The following is an 11,082-nucleotide window of genomic DNA, read 5'->3' as shown; positions in this document are numbered from 1 at the left end:
ATCTGTAGTTATACCTTTATTACTTAGATGGTAAACCATGTGCATTAAATCACAAAGTGTTTCATTTTTAAACCTAGTCCTCTGTGGGGTTATTTTCAGATTAAATTTACTAAAAAATCTCTCCACACTAGCATTAGAAAATGGCAAAGATAACAATACAGAGATAACAACCCTTAAATTTGGAAAGCATGGAAGGTTTGCAGCATTTTTCTTGTTAATACAATATCCCAGTACTGTAAACATGGTACCAGGCCATTCAACTCCTCACTGAAGCAATGGGATCTCCACTCTTCATCTGTCTTGTTTTTATCTGCATATTTATACAGCTGTGATATAGCATCAAAGACAGATGCCAGTGATTTAGGCTCAAGATTAGCAGCATTCATTGGATTCAAACACTGATCTATTGCTTGAATAGGCTCACTAACGGAGAATCTATTTTGAATCTGCTTTACAGATTCAATTAGAAAATTCAAATAACTTTCATAAAATATTTTTATAACATGGGCACTGCTTTTTTGTTTTAACTCTCTCATTGTCTCCATAGCCAACACTCCTAAATATATGTTTTCAGCTGACACAATACTTAATGAAAATAATGGATGCTTTGGATCCAGTACATTATATCACACTTTTTAACATATGGAATGCTCATAAAATCTGAGCATATGCTCCTTATTAAATTGCTAACTTCTTTTTCAAGACAATAAAAATTTGGAATCTCTGATTGAAATTGTGTATTGAAACTATTGAGGCGACTTAAGTTATACGACAAAAATTCTAAACAGAGAGATTGCAGAATGGCATCATTACTGTCCGTTGGATCTGTAAACGCAATATCAGTGAAATATAATCTGAGAGCCTCCCATTGTTCCAGTAATCGTTTGACGCAGTTTTCCAAGGAAAGCCACCAGGTCTGCCCTGGAGCTAAAATTTTGTTAGGAGCTGCACCTACAAAATTCTGAAATTCTTTTAGAGAATCTTGTCGCTTTGAACTTAAACTGAAATGTTTTTGGAAAGCCACCAACATGTGCTTCTCGTCGGACTCGGTTGGAAAGAGAAGCCTTTGTCTTTAGAACAGCCCCTCTTTACCTTTTTTTATAATAATATTTTCTTGTTCATGAACTAAGAAAAATGAAAAAATGGGAATTTTTCATATTCATCGAGAGAGAATCTTATAACAGCCTAGAAAATAAACAATTAACCCTAAAGACATCCAAATTCCCTAGATTTTGGCCTTTTTAGGATTTCCCTAGGCTCAACCCTAAACACCACCTGATTCCCCTAAAATGGGGTATTTTCCCCTAAAGTGCCCATTTTCGAACAAAAATTAAGGATAGGGGGTACAATAATGCTCTGGAATACGTAATATTTATCAATTATGGACATAATTATATACCATTGTGTAGGTCTTAGTCTTATCCTTATGTTGGTACCAAAAATGTTCATTTAGTTTGGATAATAAGAAACTTAAAGTCAATAAAGCGACACAAAGTCAGTGCGGCGGAAAATGTGAACATTTGGCAAAAAGTTATATTTTTTGCATTTTGGCTGCATTTATGTGTTTGGAAACACCCGGATATGCGTAATGGACACCCTGAGGAAGAAAACTAGGGGGGCCATGAAAATTCCCCCGGGGGGGGGGGGGGGTTTGTTCACTTTCTGGCCCATGGCTTAATAATTGCTCAACATCCATAAAGGAATTCCACGCACAATGGGTGCAATCTGAATAGCTGTAATCCTTGTGATTGTTGATCTTTAATGACTTTGATTCCTCCTCCTTTCTTTTCCTGTTCGATGATTTCTGTGGGCGTGTCCCTTGAGTATAAGTCGATAGAATTCTGTCTCGACTTCCTTTCCAATTCATAGATTCAACCAATAGAGGCAGGAGTCAAGAAAGCCCTTCGTGTTTCTTATTTCTCTAAATGTGACTTATATCCATTATGAACTGGTACCATACATAACTATCATTCATGTAACTCTTAGGGAGTATAGTGAGTTCATACGCTGATAGTTCCTTAACATGAACAAATTTCATATTTTTATTACAAGTCTTTCGAATGTCTATAGATCAACACAAGGCAACAGGGAGCCATGCATTGAGTAATGAAGCCAGCCCAATACTCCTCTCTGAACTTGCAGTCCTTTTTCACATGGTGGGAATCATTCCCCGATTGAGGTCCCTCCAAGAACTAGGGAATCGGCAGAGTGTCGTCCAAGCTTCATCCAAGAAAGCAAGAATGGGTGAAGTGTCGTCCAAGCTTCCTCCAAGAGAGCCTGAATCGGTGAAGTCTCGACATATGTAACAAGACATCCGGGAATAGCGGTGAATCTCGCTTCGATATAATCCAGTTTATTTTCGGTTCTCCCAGCGTGGTTACAAGTGAATAAGGAATGAGTGTAGGATATGAAGAACGACGAGAGGCATATGAGAAGATGGAATGAAAAGAAGAGCGGAAGGGAACTTCTTGCCCACTGAGCACTGCTGATTGTGGTTTGCATGGCGGCCGGTGTCTTGCCTGAAGGGGGAAAACCTAAAGATTATTATAAATGGGGTGTTCATTATATGCATTGATTTTATTTCACAATGAATTTAGTCTGTCGATGGCATACATAGTGATATCAATTACAGATCTATTGTATAGTGTATTGCCATTGGTTTTACTGTGCATTATATTCGATTTTTCTTTGGCATATTACGCTGTGAAATTAAGTTAATCCTTCCATGGCATTTCTGTTTCTATATCATATACAGTATTTAGGTATCAAAAGCTCCACTATGCCTACAAGGTATCATAATCACTAAACAAATTAAATCTTCGTGGCATTACTATTAATATTATCTTCCAATGTGACTAAGGCTTTTTGTCCAGATTCCGAATCATCAAATATAACCATTGAAAAAAAAAAAAACTCTATATGAACACAAGAAATATTGTCATGTCTTTGCTGTCTCCTAAATTTTAGGGCTAACCTTTTTCTACAGATCTTTTATGACATAAACCTTATATAAAGGAAGGTTTCCATTTGAAAAAAAGCCATGCAATAAAGCACAAATTCCCTGAAATTATGGTTCAACTTGCAATACTTTAATCCTGTTCTCTGGGATTTCGTTAATAACAGAGGAGTCCAAAGGAATCAAATTCTTGCCGTTATAATGCTACTCATTTATAAAGGATCTACTCCCAAGACTATAAGCTTATTATAAAACCCTTTTAATAGACCGTAGGGAACATAATCAAAAAATTTAATCATCTCTAATGTACTCTCTCTCTCTCTCTCTTTCTCTCTCTCTCTCTCTCTCTCGTTCTCTCTCTCTCTCTCGCTCTCTCTCTCTCTCTCTCTCTCTCTCTCTCTCTCTCTCTCACACTTTTTTTAAGGGAGAGGCATCAGGTAGAATTTATTTACAAGAACGATGAAGCGATTAAAGGATGTAGTATCTTGTAAGCTTTTCATTTCTCCTACCCACACTAAATATATATTTTACTTTTTTCACATTGAGGATTTATTAGAGAAATTGTTTTAGCTTCCCATTTCTGATAATCTTGGTGATATTACTATCACTACTGATACAATTTATTGCTCCCAATATAATTCTTTTTTTTAACTCGTTTTCACGACACTTTTGATAGTTTTTATTGTTTCGGCGAACTATTATTATTATTATTATTATTATTATTATTATTATTATTATTATTATTATTATTATTATTATTATTATTATTATTATTATAATCGATGGAAATTAACACTATCGATTGTACAATGAAATACGAGTACATTTCTATCACACAGTGATATCGAACCTAAGACCTAAATTCGAATTAGAAATTTATTACTGCTATTATTAAGAAAGAGGACCATCAAAATTAATCAGCATTATTAAGAAACAATACTACTCTCCCAATTTATCATAATTAATCAAGAACAACAATACTCTCGAGATTTATCACCATTATTAGGAACCGTACTAGAAGCCCCGTATACATACCCCTCAAAATATGGACCATTCTTGCGACCCGAGGAGCATTTGAAGGCTTGCAGGCATATTTTCCTGAGTCCCACATAAAGTAGTGGCGTTATGGACGAGCAAAGACGACCTCGTAGTATCTCAGTCGTGTGTCGTCTCAACGCTAATGGCTCGATCTGGTTTGCCGTAGTTCACGAGCTAACCAAAGGGAAAACGGAAGAATGAGTAATTGTAGGAATGAAGATAATATCTCATTACGTCACACATAAACACTGTAAGAAATGATACATACGATCATTCTTCTTCTGTAAGCAAATACTGATCTTCACTGATTCAACAAACACAAGTAGATAGCTTGAAATTCTTTAAATGTTACAGATACTTCTGCTTAAGGAATTTTTCACCGTAGGTGGTTTAATGAATGAGGATAGAGCCTTTGGCTCCGGGTACATAACCTTAGGGTAAATTCAAATTCCACGGGCCTAAGGTAATTGGACAGGTTAACTATGGTCCAAAATTTACATAACGATCTTACCTTATCCCTATGATACCATAAGACGAACTCGGGCGGGGTGGGCGTGAAATGAACAACGCACGTTGGATTTAGTGTGCTGCCCCTTTCAAGGTAGATCTCTCCATCGCCCACAAGTTCTACTGTTGGGACTGGAATTAATGTGGAAAGATTTTATGTCATTAACAGCTATTATGAAAATGATATGTTTATATTGTTCTCATTTAGAATTTAACTTTCATTTCCTTGTTGAGTAGGCAGTATTGACTTCAAATCTTATATTAGGTTATTTTTTTCAAAAAATTATGAAATTGACTTTCGTTAAGAATTGTTCAGATGAAAGCGAGGGTATATTCAATAAGTTGGAAATGAAAAGCAATTCAAAATCTCAGAGAATTTTTCATATCCACAAAGTGCCATAATTACTGACGTTATTTTAGCTTTATATTATTTTGTTTTTTTGGTCGTTAATTTGAGACACATAATTACTATTTAATTCGGGTCCCAATTGAGAAGTTACCGTATTATTTGCAACCAATGAAACAGAAGTCAATTTTTATCTACTTAGTAGGCCTATTTACATGAAAAATAAGGCATCACCATATGTGATGCCATCGCAATACTTTTTTAATGATGAGATTTGGACGGCAATCAAATAAGTGAATAAAGAGCATATGCTTACGTTTAATCGTGTTACTTTTCATGAAACTGCCACGATAAAATATGCAACTACTAAGTGATTGTAGGTTTAATTTTTCGATATTTGCCGCAAAAATGTAGAATTGTATGATGCCTGTTGTTAATAACAACTCGGTCATACAGATATACTCTTAAATGGTTCGTATTACGAACCATTACAGGTATTGTTTCGTTCTTGTTTCCATCATTCGATGTCTCCTGGCCTTGAAGAGTTCTCTTTCATTAAAGGAAAGCAGTTCACCTTAAATATTTCTTGCATTGTATGTCTCCTTGTGTATTTTCATTATATCCTATCTCTTTAATTCCCCTTTTATTTATCAACCCAGAGCCAATATTCCCCAAACATATAGCTAATAGGTAATTCCTACTTGTCTATTGATTACTTGATTGTCAAATAACATCATCTTAGATATTAATTTTGAGTCTCTTTGAATTGAAATTCCATAATATTTTTCCGATCTATGTACCTATAAACCTTATCATATGTGTACCAATCCATCGGCAAGAGAATCTGTTTAGAATTTTAACCTCAAAGTATTCATTAAAAGTTCCTATAAATCTTTTTTTCGTTAAGCGTTTCCCCTATATATCTACCCACAAACCTTATCATGCGTGTATCAAAATTATCGGCAAGAGAGAGTGTTTAGAATACTAACAAATTATTCACTTCAAGTCTCGTGATTCTGTTACTTCAAGAATCTATTTCTTTATTCATCTTCCCACAAATCTTATAATACACGTATCAAGTCAATATGCAAGAGAGTCCATTAAGAATACTAACATCAAAACTCATAGTTCCATCACCAAATGAATTTCCATAATAAATGGCTTGAATTCAGGACAAATCTCCAAGGAGCCAGAAACGTGGATTCCTTATAGTGATCTTATTCATGATATGGTAATTCACTATTCCAACCATTGTATTCCCAAACCAAATATGGATCGTCAATCAGCGGGTTTTGTTACTATTTGGTTTCTAAAAATAAAGTTACAATAATGTTTTCACGAAGGCTTCATCCGAAGTTTGCAGGTTCTGATTGAATTTAGTGAATATTCATAAGTCCTCATCCGAAGCAGGGTATAGATGTTCATCATATCCTGGCCAACTGTCCAAAAGTAAATTTTTTTTTCGGGTTACTAGGGTAAAGAATTCTCTCTCTCTCTCTCTCTCTCTCTCTCTCTCTCTCTCTCTCTCTCTCTCTCTCTCTCTCTCTCTCTCTCTCTCTCTCTCTCTCTCTCATTTTTTTTTCTCAGAATTCTTTTGAATTTGAATTCAAAAACATACTCTGCATTGAAATAATGTTCCTAGATGTCTCTTGCATAACGTTATACATAAAGAGAAAGGGATTGAGGGGAGGTAGTTAAGCCCACTGAAATAGAGGAAGGGGACATGGGGAAAGACAAAGGGTAGGTGAGTAAAAGAGAATGGTTTGTTCAGGCGTACGTCTTTCCGCCTTCGAGAATCTAAATTCCGGACGAGTATGTCGCAGTGCCAGACTTGTAAAGACATGTTGGGCGAGAAAACCTGGGACGCAGCTTGAGTTATATATATATATATATATATATATATATATATATATATATATATATATATATATATATATATATATATATGTATGTATGTATGTATGTATGTATTTATATATATATATATATATATATATATATATATATATATATATATATATATATATATATATATATATATATAGATATATATATATATATATATATATATATATATATATATATATATATATATATATAAACACATACACATATATATATATATATATATATATATATATATATATATATATATATATATATATATACATACTCCTGATTTGTTTCTTATTTACCAGGTGCTTTTATCAGGCAGGGATTTTTGTGGTTTCATTCTGGCATGGATTTTACTTTGCTATGACGAATTAAGTTTTGTTTATCTAAACGAAAGGACACGAAAGCCACGCTATTCCCAATTCATGAATGGTTTTATTTACCATATCACAATGTGTTTTTTTCTTTTAAATGATTATTTCGATCGCAATCCCATTCGTAGTGCAAACAAGGAGCAAGAAGAATAACATTAACTTACCAACTACAATGAGTTTTACAGCAATTGCTGTGACAGGCTTTGTGGAGATGGAACAATCGTAAAAACCCGAGTCGGCGGCCGTGGGCCTCCGAATGAACAAGATCCAATCCCCTGTAGTTGCATCTCTGTGCGCAGAGAATCTCTCATCGTTCGTGAACGTGAAGGATCCTACTGTCAGTATGTGGAGGTCACAGTGATGAATCCATGAATCCTGTGGTAACAGCTTTAGTAATAGTAGTTTTATCATATCATGAAGAAACAGTAGGGGTAGTAATAGTAGTTGTATTTTTGCTTATGTTTATAACCTATGCCAACTAAGAACGGCGATATTATTTTGCTTCTTTCTGTATGCTATAGCATAACAAACAACAAATGCCACTATTTCAATTCTACTACATGACAAAGGACTCAGACATGTCCTTAATTATGTCAGGGGTTTTGCCCATTTTCATCACCAAGCTGGCCCACTGCAGACTGATGATGGTGGGAGGTGTTCATCTGATCACTCGCAGCAAACCAACCTAGTATGGGTGTCTCTAACTAGTAGAGCTTTGCTCATCATGGCGTTCCACCGCGTTAAGGTATCCCCACTCAGAAAGGGCATAATTGTGTAATAATGAACTTAAACATATTTATAAATTGGCTCCTGCTAGGTGATTAATTTTCGATGCCTATGAATATTATGATATGTTACCCCTCTAAATGCAGTACTTTTTCTCCCGTATTAAGATGAGTATTTTCAACCTTTACAAATGAAACCTGCATATCATATAGCGTAAAATTTTAATCTTGTCGATGACATAAATCGTTGCATATTAATACTAGGGATATAAATATAATAACCATTGGTTCATTGGAATTAGTTGATTAATTCATTATTAAGTGACCTTTATGGAAGAGTAATCATTATTGAATAAACATGATATTGTTTTGGATATTAGCAATAGATACAGGAAATGCAAACAGCTACTGAAAAACATACAGAATTGCAGTTGCTATTATTATTATTATTATTATTATTATTATTAGCAACAGAATCCACAGAGCTCCTGCATAACGTACCGACTTGGCACCTACTATCGTTTCCAGAGGCCGTGTAATAGTGTTTTTTTTTTTTTGTTTTTTTTTTTTTTTCAAATAACTCCTAAAATAACTGATGGACTTACATGATATCAAAGCAGGGAGCGCTTCATGCAATGGCCCAATTTTGGGAAATACTGTGCCTTGCCAATTACGTTTTATTAACTTTTTTACTTAAGAAAATGAGGCTAAAGCCAGTCTTAGCCACCCACACATTCGCAAAAGTGATGACGTCCCTCAGTGACGTTGTTATAACGTTTCTTCCCCTGTACCTCCCATCCCCCGAATTGTTAAACGCCTGTTTAACTCAATAGATAATTGTCATTTCACCTACCCCAAGCAATACGAAATTCTTTGTCAGTAAAAGTTCAGCATACCTGGTAATGTGATTCGTGACTTTAGACTTTACCTAAACACAAGACCAACGTTTTATATCTTACCCACTCACTTACATTGAAGATCAAGAATGAGACTTATGACAGGAGACGAAAGAAGCCATGCTAACCTTACACTTTGCACTTCAAGCGAGTGTTGGTAAAGCAATAGAAATATAGTTTTCTTTAGGTTAACCCGTAGGACTCATTCTTCCATACAACACAGGTTATTCGATACATCAATTGCCAGGAAGAAAATGACAGAGAGCATTGTTTGATATAATTCATCATATCAATTTCACCAGAGAGAGTAGCTGGAATTCCTTAGAAGGTAGACTTCTAAAAGATGTTTCATATAAGGGCATTGACATCGGCCATTTGATAAATTTTGAAATCATATATATATATATATATATATATATATATATATATATATATATATATATATATATATATATATATATATATATATGTGTGTGTGTGTGTGTGTGTGTGTGTGTTCATACATACATAAGATTTATTATATTTCAACCTATAGTTTTATATATTTATTTACGTTATAAGTACCAGTACCTATTTTTGTTATTTAAAAGGTATGTGACAAATATCATTGCGACTTTGTCACTGGAATTATACCAGACTTCAATTAATGAACCAATCAACCTTACTTTAAGAAATCCATTGACATTGCCTACATGCCAAGCTGATATACTCGTATCAAAGTATCCATTAGCTTTGCTTTTCCAAAATAATGTTATTACCAATTGCTGGAAACCATAGATTTATGAGGGATGAAACAAAAAAAAACAAGAAATGGACACTTATACATTTTACTCATCATCACTCTTAAGGAAAAAAATTATTTTATATTTTTACTAATGTTTTTATTTTATTTTATTTTATTTTTCAGTCGCAAATCTAAAATTTATAGGAGTCCGAGTAGAATATCTCTCAGTGCGATTCCACACCCCTGTTTTAAACCTCTTCTATTATGTTTGATAATTTGTGTTAACCATCTAATCATTATCTACCACAAAACATTTAATTGCTCTTCCGGCTCATTTTATATGTGCAGTACACAGTCTTTCCTAACAGGGATTTACTCGGTAGCCTAATAACAATGGGAATGAAGGAAAGAAGGCAAGAAGGAAGGGGCTGGGGGGGGGGGGGGGGGTACTAGGATAGCCATAGGTGTAAACACCGAAGGAGGGTTGGGGGAACCTCTGCGTCACAGTTACGTGATTAAGTAACACTTCTTCGAAACGCTCTGAAGAAAGGGAAGAAGTTTCTCTTTTTTCTAGAGTAAACGGGTTGATTAAGCACATCTGTCAATTCATTGTACCACCAAAAATTAGGCCAATGTTTGAAACATTCATTGCTGTAGTTTCATGGAAATTCATAAGCCGGTTTGTTAGATATTTGGGAAAAACACTATTACACGGCCTCTGGAAACGATAGTAGGTACCTTGGTTTGCAGGGTATATGGGCTGGGGATCCGACTGAGGCCACCACCTGTTTCGGGGAATCCTCGGAGAAATGGGGCTCCTTTGGTTCATTAGGGTCGAACTCCGGGACAACTAGTTGCTGTTCTTCCCCTTCATTTGTGTTGCTGATGCGGGCGTCCACCCTCACCTTGCTTTCCACCACCACTACCATTAGGCTTATTTCTGCAGGGGGATGGCGCTGATTAGTAGCTTAACATTAATGAGAAAAGCATATCCTTGTTAGGTGTTGTTTGTGGAATAGACAGTTTATTAACTAACAATTAGGAAAATATAAATTCGTTTTGGGTTTATGAAGTTCAGTATCATATGGAAAAACAGTTATTTTGATATACAGTATAGTTGAAATATTTAATTATCATTTATTTTGTCTAAAGATTTTATTAAGGTGTTAAATGAGGAAATTTTCACTGGTTGGAAAGTCAAAATATTTCAGCGATGCATGGAAAATATAGTTTAATGGACTCTGAGGCGAGCATAAAAAGGGGAGGGGGGTGGCGGGGGCGTTTGATTATTTAATCCATTTTGCAAGCTAACTATTTCAGCAACCAACGTAAATGATTGAATTGATTATATAACAAAGAATGAGTACAAAAAAATAGCAATATCTCGTTCACGTTGTACAATTGTTGGTGTACTTAGCAGAAAAGATTTTACTATTAACCAGTTTATTTAAAAAATTTAAAAAGCAGTTGAAAATATAAATTATTACGTAATGGATTATGGAGTTTAATAACTATTGTGAAAAAAAAATATTACAATAACTAACCTTTCGGGAATATTTTATCAACATTTTAAAATGAATTTATATATAGTCGTGAATGTAGCATGAAATACTCTAGTGTTAT

The 11,082-nt window shown here is 34.6% G+C and overlaps 1 pseudogene; it reads right to left on the bottom strand.

Annotated features, from left to right (window-relative positions):
- Positions 1-2,163: 2,163 nt before the first annotated feature.
- The window catches only part of LOC137646253 (uncharacterized), a 12,802-nt pseudogene continuing 3,883 nt past the window's right edge, over positions 2,164-11,082 (bottom strand).

The sequence above is a fragment of the Palaemon carinicauda genome, chromosome 9 (assembly GCF_036898095.1).
Source record: "Palaemon carinicauda isolate YSFRI2023 chromosome 9, ASM3689809v2, whole genome shotgun sequence".
Lineage (NCBI taxonomy): Eukaryota > Metazoa > Arthropoda > Malacostraca > Decapoda > Palaemonidae > Palaemon > Palaemon carinicauda.
This window is presented reverse-complemented; position numbering and strand designations above follow the sequence as displayed.